Below are 16,413 nucleotides of genomic sequence, written 5' to 3' on the forward strand. Positions count from 1 at the left end.
GTGGCAGGGTTATGGAAAGAAAGTGCATGAGAGAGAAAAAGAGAAGATCAGTGAGTTGAAGAAGCGTGATAATAATAATAATAATAATAATTTCCTTTGTATTGTCATTCTTTGTAACAATGTACACAGAACGAAATGTCGATACACCTGACCCGTTGTAGCGAGCCGATGCAGCCGCAGCCAACAGAGGGCGCCGCCATTTTTACCAATGTTATAAGTAAGTATGAGGAAAGAGTGTGGTAGTTATTTTTAAGTTGGTGAGGGAAATATCTGTACAGGGAATGGAGGAAGAGTGCCAATGTCTGACTGAAAGAGTATGTAGTGCAGAAGTGGTGGTAAATAGAATGAGAGAAAGGTCCCAAAATGTTTGGATTGATGGGGTGAAATGTGAGACATTCCGGAAGCTCAGCAATCCCAAACCTCTTAACCAAGGGCCGATTTTAGGTTCAGAAATTTCGGGGTGCTCAGCACCTAGTGTCTGTCTGGTTAAAAAAAAATGGTCTCATTTCATTTATAGGTGAAAAAAAGTACGATCACATAACACCGATTTTGGCTAACCTGCATTGGCTCCCAGTTAGCCATAGATGTGACTTCAAGGTTCTCTTAGTATTGTACAAAATCATACATGGACTTGCTCCCTCTTATCTTTCAGATCTGATTTGCCCCTATGTCCCGGTCCGAAGCCTACGTTCTGAGAGTGCCGGTCTTCTGGTGATCCCAAGAGCAAAGAAGTGTTCTGCTGGTTCGAGAGCGTTCTCCATCCGGGCACCGGTGCTGTGGAATGCTCTTCCCCCTGAGATCCGATCTGCAACCTCAGTGGAAATGTTTGAATCTAAACTTAAAACTCACTTCTACTCCATAGCATATGAATAACCTACTCTTCTCGTCGGCTGAAAAATAGTCTGTGTAATATAGTGTAATAATCTGTGAAGCCCTTTGAGACTCTTCGTGATTTAGGGCTATACAAATAAAGATGACTTGACTTGACTTGACTAGGTGGGGGGCGTAGTTTGAGGTGTCCTGAAAAAAAATGATTTAATATTTTCTCTATTCATTATGTTTTAAAAATGCCCAACTTAGTTAAAAAAGCCTTTATATATTTCTTTCCACCATGCCTATCTGCTGTGCAAAAGCTCTGCTGTGTACTGGGCCTGGCCACGGAGCGCATTAGGCCTTTGCTGGAGGAAATTAGGCAGGGGGCATGGGGGGGTGCAGGTGATTTCACCCGCGTGCTGGCTGTTTTCTCTTTTTCTTTGATGAAAATGGTGAAAGTAAGAAATGAAGTTTTTCCAATGCAATCCAAATGACGACCGAATCCCCCCAAAAGATGAAAAGGAAGAGTTAATTTAAAGTGATTTAGGATTATGCAACACTGTTTAGGAGTGTCACCCTTGCACAACGGAGCCTCCAGAGACTCCGCCACTATGCCGCAAATGACACTATCCGGGCGAAAGAGAAGTAGGGCCAGAAATCAAACAGACTGAACCGTTTCAAGGCACAGCACAGTAGATGAGTGATTAGTGCGTCCGTCATGGGTTCAAATCCTGCTACCAGCTTTCAAGTCAAGTCACATTTATTTATATAGCGCTTAATCACAAAAATGTCTCAAAGGACTGCACAGGATTACAATGACACAATGACCTGATCTTAAACCAACATGCGGACAAGAAACAACTCAAAACCTCAGCGTGAGGAAAAAAGAGAAACCTTGAGAAGCCTCACAAGTGGTAATCCCCCTTCCAGGATGACCAGGGTGAAAAAGATTTAACATTACAGTACACAAATATAGTAAACACTAGGTAACATGTTGAAAATTTGTCCGGAAAGTGCATGACAGCAACGACGCCCCAAGCCTGTAAACTTGTCCAGAAAGTCTATGACGGCCATGACACAGCTTCCCATCTCTGCCAGCTGGTCAATGCAGGTGTTGACATGCTTCAGGTCAGACGCTGGTCCGTTGACTCGTCTCAAATCGTCCTTCTCCTTCGTATCACCACCAGGCAGGCAGTCGGTGGTGTGTTGAGTTTGCATGTTCTCTCCGTGCTTGCGTGGGTTTCCTCCGGGCACTCCGGTTTCCTCCCACATTCCAAAAACATGCATGTCAGGTTAATTGGCCTCTTCAAATTGTCCCTAAGTGTGAATGAGCGAGGGACTAGTCTGTCTCTGTGTGCCCTGCGACTGGCTGGCAACCAGTTCAGGGTGTCCCCTGCCCACTGCCCGAAGACAGCTGGAATGGGCTCCAGCACCCCCGCGACCCTACTGAGGATAAGCGGTGCATATCATGGATGGAAAATACATTTCAAGGCAGTGGAGTATTTCCGACGCTTCGTTGTTCACATTTTTTTCTTGTTTGACTTTTTTAACATTTTTTTTTTAAATCTAGCGTGTTTCATCATATTTAAATTGATCCCGTGTTTTATTGAGAAAAAGAGAGTTTTTAAAGTACTATTCTTTCGGGGGGTGCTTGGATTAAATCTTCCCCCAAAACAGGCTGGTTAGATAGATAGATAGATAGAACATGCAAACTCCGCACAGGAAAGCAGGTTGCCTGTTTATCCGAACAGTATTTGATCTCATTTTTCTCTTCTCGGTCTTTATTACGTGTTAATCCTGGAGGGTATAATCTCATTGCAAAAAGAAAAAAAACAGGATAGATAGATAGATAGATAGATAGATAGATAGATAGATAGATAGATAGATAGATAGATAGATAGATAGATAGATAGATAGATAGATAGATAGATAGATAGATAGATAGATAGATAGATAGATAGATAGATAGATAGATAGATAGATAGATAGATAGATACTTTATTCATCCCCTCTGATCCTTAAATTGCCCCTCGTCTGTGTATTTCTGCTTCTTATTCAAATCAATCTTGGTTTTTGTTTTTTAAACAAATGAAGGTTATTTTTACCACTAGGAAGCACCTAATAATCAGGGTTGGGTAGGGTTACTTTAACTGGATTACTTTCAATTACTTTTGGATTACTCCAATACCCAATATGCTAATAAAAGACAAAATAAACTAAATATGAATAAAATTATGACTCACAACACGTGGTAAGCTTTCTCTCCTGGCTTAGGACTCTTTGATCTCCGGCAAAACTAACATAAAATGCGACAGAAACAAAATGAAAATCAATCCAAACAGCTTGCCAACATCATTTTTGCCGTTCCATGCATTCCGTTACTCCCCAAGCCTGCACAAAATTGAGTCATTTTGTTCATATTTAGTTTCTTTTGTCTTTTATTAGCATATTTGGTATTGGAGTAATTGAAAGTAATCCAGTTAAAGTAACCCTACCCAACCCTGCTAATAATACACAACGTCCCTGCAAAAGAAATGGTATCTTTCCACTCATCCATTATTTTAATTCCACGTTGTGAAACAAAAACACATTTTTGGATTACCGTATCCTCTAAATTGAATCGCACAATGGGAGTTCTGCTATTGCGCAACCTGGCCGTTTCGCCAGGTGCACGGCGCGCACGCGCACTCGTGCGCCGATGACGTCACGCACCGTGGACTTCGCGGAAGTGTCCGCGTTAGGAGGGGGAGGAGGAAGGGGAAGGGCCGGGGGCGAAAGAAAGCGAGAGAAAGGAAAAAGAACTACAAGTCATTACATCTCTCAAGAAGTTCCAGAAAGTCGGATAAAGTCCACACTTTCCACCCACTGGCCTGTTTCATGATATTAGACGTGAGCGTTCGCAACCGCGGCGGAAGTTCTGCGGGCAGGACGAGGCAAAAGAAGGAAGAAAGCTGGTGAGTTAAAAAAAAAAATTGACCGCTTCTTCTTGTCCCTCTTTGCACTTTTTTGTGGACTCGAATGGAAGGCGGTTTCCATGTCCAAATACTTCAGTTAGTTCCGCTCCAGTGTGTCAGCAATGGTCGCCGTGGAAGGAACTCAAGGAGAGTTTAATGGTTAACTTTTGTGCTGTCAACAGTTTTCACAGACACGAAGGCGAAAAGCCACGCTAGTAAGCGATTTGTTCTGTTACCATGGACGACACTGGCAAGTCATCTATCCGAGTAGTTTTACAATGTTATAAAAATGAGAATTTGTTGTATTTTGACGGGAAATAATGTGTATTACCTTGCAAATATGTTTGCCTGTTTATCCGGACAATATTTTATCTAATTTTCCTCTTCTCAGTCTTTATTACTTGTTTATCCTTGGAGGGTATAATCTCATTGCAAAAAATATACAAATACATACGTTATCGTCTCTGACAATAAAGACTGTTCTATTTTAATTGTAGTTAAAAACATATTTAACTAAAAAAAAACAAAAAAAAGCAACAAAAAAAACAATATTGATTTAAAAGTAACGTTGCTTAAAATTACAGACGCTGCCCTACTTACGAACGAGATAGCTTCCGGACGATCGTTCGTAAGTTGAATTTGTTCGTAAGTTGCTTCAGTGCTATAGTTTGTATGTTTAAGGTTTATATTCGTATGTTTAAGGCTTGTAAAAGTAACTTGTGCTGTTTTGTACTAAAAAAACATTTCATAAAATAATATGCTCTAAAAAATTAACTAAAGTTAAGTTTAACTTACTTTTGGAAGATGAGCTTCAAGAGTTAGGTGACTCCCTACTCTGTGTTAAAAAGTGGCCGAAAAAAAGCGATCCAACCATTTTCTCAACAGCATCAAGCTTCCAAATTCCACTTTTATTTCAAATGAAACGGCTCACATTTTCTTAACACTTTATACTTTAGCTGAATGGATGCACAAGATATTAAACAATAAAAATGTCAAAGTTCTTAGCGCGCTGGAGATACAGTATAGAATGTTTACACACGCACGAGGAAGCGGATTTATTCTTCGCGTTGGTGTTGCGGACATCTCACAGCGCCACACTCTGGTAGTGGCAGAAAGAAGAACTACAGTAGTGTACTCTACTCTGAAAACGGTGCTCACAATACAAAATCTAACTTACAGCAATGTCGGGATATTTTTCAACATCCCAAAAAATAATGTTAGTATCTACCATATGGTCGTGAATAGGGGAGCGTCTGTATTTTACTTGGTTGCCCTCTTTTGGCTGAACTCATCATTGGGTGTCTTGGGATCAAGAGGTCACAGGATCGATTCCCGGCTCCTTAGAGTTATATGTTGAGAGGTCCTTGGGCAAAACACTGAATTCCTAATGCCCCCCGATGACCAGGTAGTTGCCTTGCATGGCTGACGCTGCTATCGGTTAGGTAGTGTGTGTAAAAAGGTAAAGTGTGAAGCTCATTGTAAAGTGCTTTGGGAAGTCTTCCTTGACATGAAAAGCGCTATATAAATGCAGAACATTTACATTTCAGCTCCTTTTGTTGCATGTTCAAGTATGTTAAATTCTTGGATCCGCTCGAATAAACTCTTCTATTTTCATCTCTTTGGGGATTTGGGTTGGCAGTTGGAGTGTATTTATAACAGTTCTTTTCTTACTTTAGAATTGAATAAAACCTCGTCCTTTCGCTTCGTGGCTGGAAGACCAACAATAAAAGTAAGATAAAAGCAGATAGTTACGGTGGAATAAAAAAATATAAAGGCTCTTTGAACTCAGTCAGGCATTGGTTGCTTGAATCTGCGTAGCTTTTATTCTTGGTTGTGCTTTTTAGCACTTGATTTCACCTGCACTACAGTAGGGGTTTTCAATATGTTGGCCGCGGGCACCAGGTAGCCCCTTTAAGAACACCTAAGTAGCCCCGAGACAGGTTCTGAAAATGGTTCACTAGTGATGGGTCATGGAGATTTTGTAGTAAATGTTATTTCAAATTTACATGATGTTTTACTGGTTGACTTAAAGGAGCTTTCTGGAATTTCAAATTTTCTTACTCTCTACCACTTAAACTCATGATGCAATTCTTACACGTGTTTGACATCACTCTTCTTTTTTCATCTTTTTTGGGGTTCGGGTTGGGTTTTGGACTGTACTTTTTCTTACTTTTACCATTTACATGCTACACTAACAAAAAACTGAGATGAGGAACATAAAGTCACTTTGGAACCTCCCTCTTCCCCCCTTACCTTCTACCTATTGTGTTGCGCGTCCCGGAATTGCGTAGCTAAAAGTAAGAGAAAAGCAGATAGGCGAGGTGGAAAAAAAATTCAAAGGCTCTATTAACTCAAACGGGCATTGTTACCACATGCTTAATAGAGAAAATATTCTACTTTCATCTTTTTAAGGACACCTCAAACAACGCACACCACCTTTAAGTAATAAGCCAAAAATACATGAACTATCCTATAAACATGCATTTTTAAGTACTTCCAGGTGGAAAATTTTGAGAGGCCTGTCGCAAAAATGAGAAGAAAAATGGTGACATTTGATCACTTTGAGTCTCCATAATTTTTATTTCATACCTTGTTACCCAATTTCTCCCCTTATTGATCACAATTCCCTTTACTAAGAGAAAAACAAACCTTTCATAAACAACAAGCACCTATTAACTCAAAGCAATACGGAGTATGTAGAATGAAAACAAAGATAATAAACAACCTAACAACAAGTAAACAACACAATTATTTCAGAATCTTTCTCCGTTTTTTATCCACTTGCAGTAAATTCAGAGTTGCTTATCATACATAGCAGTGTATTAAAAAAACAAATATATTTTCCAGTACAAGAATTGTACAAAAAAACATGTACAGGTTGACAGGTATGGAAGAGATTTTCAATTGAATGAATGGAAAGTGGAATAATTGTATCCATAGAATACCAGTATTTTTTGATGCCGTGGCTGTAAACCAATAGTAGACGAGTATTTTGTATGATGTCCACCAATAGCAGACAGGCATCTTTGGAGACATAACCACATGTGCAAAAATGCTGTATAGTGGGGCCGAATAAACATCCCAGGGGTCTGGTTGTTTGGGTTAGTTTGTTGGTTGTTTGGTTGGTTAGTTGGTTGGTTGGTTGATTGGATCCCTTAACCACGAGGGTCATTGTTGGCACCAATACATTGGTGTTAGTTGCTTATCCAAACGGTACGCCCATGTTATCAACGAAAATAAGAAATACCAATTCATATGCCCGGTGACTTATTCATAATATACAATTACACGGCCTAAATTAAAGGTGAAAGTGTAATAAAATCATACTTCACATTCACAGATTTTCAAATCACAAATACGGTAGTGCTTACGAAGCGCAGTTCACATGTTTGCACAGCAGATTATGCATAACACATACAAAGTTTACCTAATAAAACCCTGTTAATTTGCATTACTGGTGTGAACTCATTTAAGGAAGTTTAATGGCTAATATAGGATGAACTCAAAGAATTTAGGAGCAACACGTTAACACAAGGAAGTGTTTTTCAAACCGCAATGGGGTGGTATTGGCTAATTTGAGTTCAAGGTCACGTTAGAAAAGGAGGAACTTTCAAGTCACCACTTTCAGATCTAGGGTTTGTGTTTCTAAATCTGTGTTGTCAGTTAGAACAACATTATGTTTTGATTGTCGCTGCCAGTGATGTGTTTGCCACTACTGTTAAAGAAGAGTGTTTTCGTTGTATTTTAAAGGCAGAAATATTTAATAGGATGAAACCAAGATATTTTCAAGTTAACAATCTCAAAGGACAACAAGTAGGTTCACCACTGAACTCATCCAAAGGGAATAAGAAATTATTCACTTTAACATGCTTCTGATAAACCTGGGGTTAAGGTTACATACATACAGTATTTTTATATCGTCTGTATCAGGACTGGAGTCGAGATTGTCGTCAAACAACTTATTGTGTGCAAACAAGTGACAACAACCAAAGTGGATTCAAAAATATTACACATCCCAATACAATAGATCAGGGGTCTCGAACTCGCGGCTCGTGAGCCAATTGTGGCATGTAGGCAGCGAGTTGGAGGTCTCCGCCTTAATATTATTATATACCGGAGCCATATCCCTCTGGTGGGAGGTGGCTAGAGTCAAGAACACATTCGCATTTTTAACTCTTTCTGGAAGATTGATACAGAGGAGGGGATTCCCAGCCCCCTCGCTCAACCCAACTAATGTGTTGGGAGTCATTAGGTGACCAAACCCCCCAATTCCAACGCTTAATGCTGAGTGCCAAGCAGGGAGGCAATGAGGACCAACGTTGAAAGTCTTAGGTTTGACTCGGCCGAGGCTTGAACCAGCAATCTCCCAGTCTCGGGGCGGGTGCAGACTTTCATGGCATGTTCTCTGTGTTTGAACATGAGCATGACCACCTTAATATGAATGCTTATATTAATGTGGCCCATGCAAGTATGATACGTATACCTATGTGCCAATTAGTTAGACAAAGTTTAAAACTGGGAAATAATTCACTCACAAATGCAGCTACAATTACTTAGTGTGAGCGGGTTAAAAAGATGGAAATTAGCAAAATCTTTATGAATGACTCCTGCTGTGTGCAAAGCTGATGAACCAATCACAGTTAAGTATATGGCTCTCGTGAGGGCTGTCCGGTGCTTTGCTCACTCATTCATTCACTCCTCCACATTTATTCTGCTGCTGCGCGTTTGTTCTTCTTAGTAACTCCAACCTACTCTGTTGCGGGTCAAACTGAAACTTAACAGTAAAGCCAGATATACACTGCGATTTTTTTTCAGTTGCGGCAAAACCTACTGCTCACACTATACGAGTAAAAATCTCAGAAAATGCTCCTGTCTGTTTAAGTATCAGACTTGCACTGTGTGGTAAATAATAAACTCACCAGACTTTCCCGGCATGTTCTCTTTGCTTGAATATGAGCATGAAAGCTCCTCAGGACACGCTGGACTCAACCGGACCGATACCGAAAGTCCCCACACACACTGGCTGATTGGCTAAACCGAACACACATATTCACAGAATCCCTGTAAAAATATAAGCGTCAATAACACGTCACGGTCCAAATAAGCTGTATATTAAACTTCTCCTTGTATGTGCAAGATACCCTTCCTGTGCTTGAAATGGAGCTCATTGACTTCCAGTGCAACTCTCCACTCATAGCTAGGTCTAGGGAGGTGAGTGAACAAGCATGTGCAATTTTTGAGAGAGTTGACACCCAGCTTCCCAAACTTTCCCAAGTGTTCAAGCTGACCATGTGCCTTGTTGGGAGCACATACTTGTGTGAAAAGCTTTTCTCCTTTAACTTCAAGTTCCAAGTACAGGTCCAGACGTACTGATCAGCACCTTCAAGGCCTACTCAAGGTATCCGCTTCTTCTTCCTTTAAGCCAAATGTGGCTCGGGTGTGTGAGAAGAAGCGCTTTCACGTCTCTAGCAGCAAGATGTAGGCATGAGAAGCCTTGTTCAGAACAGTTCAGGTATAATGTTGTATTCATGTTCAGAAATTTTAAGGTTAAATAACTATGCAGACATTTAAAACTGAATAAAAACAATAAATTTATCTAATATATCTGTATAAAAATGTGAAGCTTTGCAATTTCTCTGTGCTTTTTAATGTGGTTTTAGGTCTTTGTTAACAGTAATAGTTGCACATGTTGGCATGGACAAAAGATGCAGTGAATGGATACTTAACTTTCCGTCAGTTACCAAGTGGATGAAACATTTTTACTCAGCCTCAGGTGTGCATTTTTCATACCCTCCCAAGGATTGTTAGGTTACCTGAACACTAACTTGTTTAAATGTATGAATATTAATGGATATGTTGTGTGACGAGCTGGTGAGCTTTGTATGGCGTACTTTGCCTTTTTGACAATCTAATCCTGACAGGTACTGTAGCAATTAAGTAAATACAGTTTCACAAAACAAAGACTGATTAAATCAAACCTTTAAAATATGTGTTGTGATCTGCGACTTCAGCCAAAAACCTGCTTATATAGGGTTGTGTTGCAACCTAATTGAACAGCAGGTTTTCTGAAATTGTTTCCAATAATTAGTGACAACGCAATTGCATATAGTGGGATATAAGTAATCAAGGTTGGTTGGTTGGATCCCTTAACCACTAAGGTCATAGGAGGACCATTTCCTATAGTGTCTTGGGCAAGTACAGCCTAATGAAGTAATCATGACAAAGCTAATGTAATAATTTACCCGCAAATGCAGCCAACATTTAGCTTGTGCTAGTAAAAAGGTTATTAAGTGGTGCTTCGGCTTATTGGGATTTGATTGAAAAGAAACTAATGCATCGTCACTAATACAATTGGGATTTTTTTGGGGGGGGTTTACCTTAAAATCTCAGCACCTCGCAAATTGTTCTCAACACATCACCTCTTAATCATATTTACTATGTAAGTAAGACCACTAGCAAGCCACTACTCAATTAGTCTCCGACGTTAGCAATGAGCCACTAACAGAAGCATAAACATTGACAGTATCTGGCGAGATGTCTGATCCATTCAAATAGAATTGGGAAAGTAACACTTTGACAATATAGTCTGTTAATGCATCAAGCTAACTTTAACTTCCTCTCTCTGCAAAACTGCAACAAAATCCTGAAATACATTAATAGATTAAAGGCATTTTTTGTTTGTTTTTCCCCCACAATAAAAGGCCTGCGGAATGCTGAGGGGAATAATTTCTGCCACGGTTTCCTTGGTCAGCAAAGAGACTTGATAAGCAAGCATTAAGTAGTGCTATGTATCTACTCATTTGCTTCAAGACACAATTACACTGGTCGGAATACATTAATCAGACTCTTCTTAATGATCAATTGGTAGCTAATTGCGCCCCTACCAAATCATCACTACTAGATTTTTCTCTGAAATGTGTGCTCGACCTTTAGAACAATCACTGCAAGTCAACTCTAATATGTCCAAAGGCCAAAAGTAAGCTTGTGATCACAGTTCACCACTCCAGCCATGAGTATCCATGGATACAAAAGCACAGCTAAATTTAGCACCAAAAAGGTGAACAGCAGATTATTATTAAAAGCAACTGAAGGGTACACTGGATGATTGAGGCCAGTGAAAGCAGCAAGCCACTAACTCTTATCAGGGTCAGCCACACCACTTGCTCACATATACACACACGGTCAACATGGTCAAGCTAGCCAAAGTGATGAAATGGAGAGTGCGACAACCGATCGAAAATACGGAAGATATCGGACACGTCAGGAGTCAAACAAACAACTCGTATCAGCTCAATGTACGAAGACGGACTGCAATCTCAGGGCACAAAATGCCAGGAATGGACTCACTTCCCAAATCCACTTGATTAAAATTGGATCTGTCCATTTCGGCATCAATCAATCAGCATTGCTTTCAATCCTGACTCCTGACTGATGGGATGGCGTGACGTTTAGGATGGTTTCTGCTTTTTTTTTTTGGCAGGCCAGTGCAAGCCATGAGTATGAGTGTGATGCTATCAACCGAAAACAGCGGCGACTTACTTGCCAGTAACTTGAGGACACGTCAACCGGATGTGTTACAATTTGATGTTTTTGTCAGGGTGGGTGTATTTTGGCGACAGAATGTTTTTCAAGGTCGGGCGCGTCGTCAATAGACTCTCCGTCAAACAATGGGCCGCAGCTGCATTTCCCCCAGCGCCAGACCGTCGCTGTTGGGTGTCATCTTTATTATTTCTAATGGGATGTACATTTGAACAGAGGTGCTTTTTAGGAGCCAACACATTTAATAGAAGTAGATCAAATCTGTTGCAAAGTGGAACGCTTGTCATCATAAAATGATGATACTATTAGTCATATACAAAATAATCACGATTTAACCTGAGTGATTAATGCTGTTATTCAAATGTTCTGATCGGGATGATATGATTTCATTTTTATTGTTAATGATTTATTAAAGCGCATTCTTCACTGACATCCACTGACATTGACTGCAAACAGAGGAACTTATGTCGACAAGGAATTGATATAATTGCAGAAAGATGACATTGTATTATTTTCTTATTTGAAACTTAATGACGTCACTACAAGATGTTTATAGAGAAGGCAACATTACACTAAAATCAATGAAATGAAAGAAGTACAAACATAATGACTCGTTCAGGAATGGAAAAAGTACTTCCTGTCCCCTGCTTGTTAAGCAACTACTGCAAATCTTTAGCACTGATGACAGTGGAAATCATGTGTGTCCAAAACTCATGCTCAGATGATACCCGAGTATAAATCAAGTGATCTCTGCTGACTTTTGACACCTTGCAAACAGGTCGAAATTCACCTAAAGTATCCACTGTTTAACTTGGACTACTATAATTTAAAAAAGCATATATTCATAGAAGGAGTATAATGTATTTTAATATAATACAAGCAGGTAGGCACCTTGGTTGGCTGTCGCTGCTATTGGTCTGTGAGTGTGTGTGTGTGTGATTGCATAGTGTGAAGCACATTGTAACATGCTTTGGGAGGTCTTCGGTGACACGAAAAGCGTGATATAGATGCAGACCATTTACCATTTAAATCTTAGAAGTTATGAGTATCTGTGAATATGTGAATGTATCTAAGCCTGTTTTGTGAATTTGATAACTGTTGTGATTTTTTTCTTAAAGATAGCCAATGTATTGGCTTATTCAAAATGGCGTCGGACAAACTACTTGTTTCATGATATTTGAGTATCGATTTGCATAGTTATTGTATAACAGTATAAAATGCTTATTTGACAGGTTTTGCATTAGTCATTAATTTGCAAATTTGAAACTTGTTTTAAGCCCAGGACGTCCGGCCTTCAAGGAAGTGTGAGGCGCTTGAAAGTGAGCGGGGACAATGTAAGAGGAGAGAAGCAGGAAGGGAATGATGGAAGCAGATAGGGATGTGGGAGTGCGGTGGGGGTAAACCCAAAATAGCGGGCTCACATGTTTGCAGTACGCGCGGTGAGACGGGCAGACGGAGCTCTCTTGTTGAAATGCTGCTAATCTAATCTGCTCTGTTTTATTCAGATGAAAAACTTTGGATGGGAAAAAAATGGCAACATAAGTAACAAATAGGATACATTAATTTATTTTATTTGGCGGAATAAAACTCAAAACTAGTTAATTTTAAATCGATGGGAAAAGCGTTTACTTCGTATAGACATAGATCATACCATACACTAGGTAGGAAAGAACTCACCTGAGTATTGATCAATTTTTTTGTGGTTCATGTAATGACGCTGCAAAATTATTATTTTTTAAAATACGCTACTTTCTGAGCAGAGGACGTTGTCGCTAGTTTTCGATGAACAAGAGAATTATGCTTGTTGACCTTTGTTTTTGTCGCGGAAGTTCGCGTGAGTAGAGGAAGCTAGTTTTTGCCTTGAAAGAATACAAAGCAGTTATCAGTGAAGAAGCAGAATATGTTAGTTTTTGATATAGAAGGAAGGAACATTTGCAGCCTAAAAGACAATGTTGTAAAAGCTGACGCTTTTGGCGAAATGTCAGGATCTGATGCTAGTTTTCAGCTTAGAAGGGAAAAAAATGCTAATTTTTGTCGCAAATGAAGCACAATGTTGCCTAACTTACCTAAAAAGTATTAGTTTTTCGTATTCATACACCTTGCAAATGCAAGAAAGAACGTGTATGATGCAAGTAGAACGTCTTTGAGCTGTCCCAGTGAGACAGAAATGAGCTGCTGCACGAAGGCATTCAATTTATATTTTAAGTTTTTTTCTGGAAAATATGGTAGTTGATGCAAGTGTTTTCTGAAAAAAAGTTTTCTTTAAGGGGACTGTTTGTAATATTTAGTGCCCCCTAACGGGTCAAAAAACTTTCATTCAGTAAAAAAAAAACTTTGATTTGAATACTGGGCAAAAAAGTAAAAAAAAAAAAAAAAGATCAAGTATCATACCAATGTTAATTTTTATTGATAAAAAAATCATAAATTGAGAAATGTGTATTTCTTTTATACAGTGGAATCCTCACTTAGGTCGCCGACATGTTGGTATGACAGGATGCTCTGTGGCACTGGCCCTCACTTATACCAGACAACACGGTGCCATTTAGTGTTCAAATATTACACATTGGGACTTTAAAGTTGAAAGCTTGTAGGTCTAGTACATAGTAATTCTTGAGGGCTCTCTGTGGTATCGTTTCCTGTGTCATTCTCATTTCTGTTGAAAGTCTCTTCGTGCATTATATGCCATTGATCTCATATTAGATATCCACAGCTGCCCATCTCCTCTTGCCCTTTCGGAAACATCCGTCTTTAGGCGTGCCGGGACACACGCATCCCACTCATGCGCTCCTCTCAGTTAATTCCCATCATTCCAAAGCCCATGTTCCGACACGCTCCCCGGATTATTTGCTCTCCTGCTCGAACTTCGTCTTCCTCTCGCTCTCTTACACTCATGGCATTACGCTTTTGTAGCTTTAAATGGCATCCATTTCCATGATATGTCTCCAGTTGTAACCCACCAAGTTCCATTGGAGAGCAATGCATGCTGGGAGTACCCCTTAGCGAAGCAACCGCACTTTGAATGGCTCCGCAAGGTTTCTGTCTGTCTTGTGCTCATGTGCCCTTTGGTGTTTTTAGGGTGACAGAATCAAAGGAAACCAATGGAGTATGTGGTAAGGAAAACATGATAACATACACAGTGGGGCACTTTGGCTTAAAGGGTTGGCATGACAAGCCCTTGCCAAATTCCTAACAAAAATGTCACATGCAGAAGAACCATTAAGGGCCTCTGAAAACTATAATGGGACATTTTATACTCATTTGTTCCCATCTTTTGTTTTTTCTGCTAGGCCCTAAGCTTCCTTTGTACTCATAAGACTTGTACGTTTGTTAAAAAAGTGAGTGTTTTAAGGATTAAAGTGAACCCTCCTGCACTTCATCACTTTCGAATATAATAAATGAATCTAATAAAGAGGCTGCTTGATGAAAGCTGAAGAAATCCAATTAGCCTAGTACATAGTGCCAAAGCAAGCACAATTTGGACAGGAATCTGATGATTTATAAAGCAATCATTCATTTTCATCCCTAACTTTTTCATATCTTATTTCTTTGGAATCTGTCATACTTTGTAAAGAAGGAATGGCGTTTCCTGACATTTTATGAATTACATATTTAATTTTATTAAATGACGGTCCTTGTAGATGAATAGAGGGAATTTCAATCGATAAAGCACTCTTCAGTACCTTTGGGGGCTTTTGTGAACCCTTAGCAAAAGTGTCCTATGTGTTTCATAGAATTAATAGGTATGGTGGGGGTTTTACACTTGGAACATAGCCCTTTCTTAATCAGTAAACGGATCACGGATCATAGCACAGTCTACCTGTGTAAAAATCATCCAAAGTTCCGGAAACGTTCCAGGACTGGTGTAACAACTTTTATTGCAGACGCTCTCTTCCAGGATTTTTAGTATTAGTCTTTCTGTTCCTCTCTCCCTTCGAGCATACACACACATATATATACACAAACTATTTTTAGAAGCAATTTAAAAAAAAAAAAACAGTGCATTGGGAGTTTGGCCTAGGGTGCCAGTGCCACAAACTGACTATTACCCTGGGCAGTGTGAGCAGTCGCATTGTCCTGGAGAAGTTGCCACGACTTCTCTCCCATTTAAACCCTTGTCTTTTCGTTTATGTGAATTTTGTCCATTCCAGTTAACATTAGTAACCTAAATATTAGTCCTGATCCTTTCAATTTTGTTTTTTGACCATTAAAGGGAGAAAATTCCTGCACATTTATAATTGTTTTTATTGCATATTTCTTGCATACTACATTAAGATGCTACTTAATTGTAATTTTGCTGATATTGGACATATATTGATATAAAATCAGACGTCAATTGTTTTTGACCATTTAAAGACTGGTTACCTCTCATAACCTTTGTGGTTGGAATCTGTTATTTGATGGCAGTGTCATAAGACTGCTTTTATTTTGTCGATTAGTCATTGGAGTGTTTCTCAAAGGTGATATTGTATTAAAAAACATGCCGTTTTGACACTAACTAAAACCGCTGAATACCTAACATTGAAAAAGCCAAAGCCACAAAAACATATCTAAATCTATTTGTAGATCCCTCCGATGTTGGATCTGGCCACATATCAAAAATACATTTTTAGTGAGACCAGTCCTGGAACCTTTCTGATGCACCTTCATGTTTTTAGTTGATAAATACCACCTCTGTGGTGCGGTGGTACTGCACCTCCCCTAGTGTCATTTGAGGACTTGTACGGATCACTTTCGGTGACTTCCTCTGCTTTCCGCAACGCTGCCTTCCTACGCTTGAACAGCGATCTCTGCCGTTTCTCTCCTGAGGAAATAGCTATAGCACACAGTATCGCTACCTTACGCACGGAGGGTGTACTGTCTCCATCCTGTCTCTATGTTGTTTCTTTCACTTTCAGCTTCTAATATTACAAAATACAAGTCAATTACTCGACCCAAAGACCCCTAACCTTACCACCATTACTCCGAACAATTCCATCCCTTCTTTCCTCACTCATTCCACATCTCCATCTCCCAACGGAGCGCTAATGTGCAGCCGGCGGGAGCATCCTACTGTGCATACACATGTAAGCAACTAAACTGACGTGGCGGGGGGTAGGGGAGAAAACCG

Source organism: Urocampus carinirostris, chromosome 2 (genome assembly GCF_059441175.1).
Source record: "Urocampus carinirostris isolate Australia breed hairy pipefish chromosome 2, RoL_Ucar_1.0, whole genome shotgun sequence".
Classification (NCBI taxonomy): domain Eukaryota; kingdom Metazoa; phylum Chordata; class Actinopteri; order Syngnathiformes; family Syngnathidae; genus Urocampus; species Urocampus carinirostris.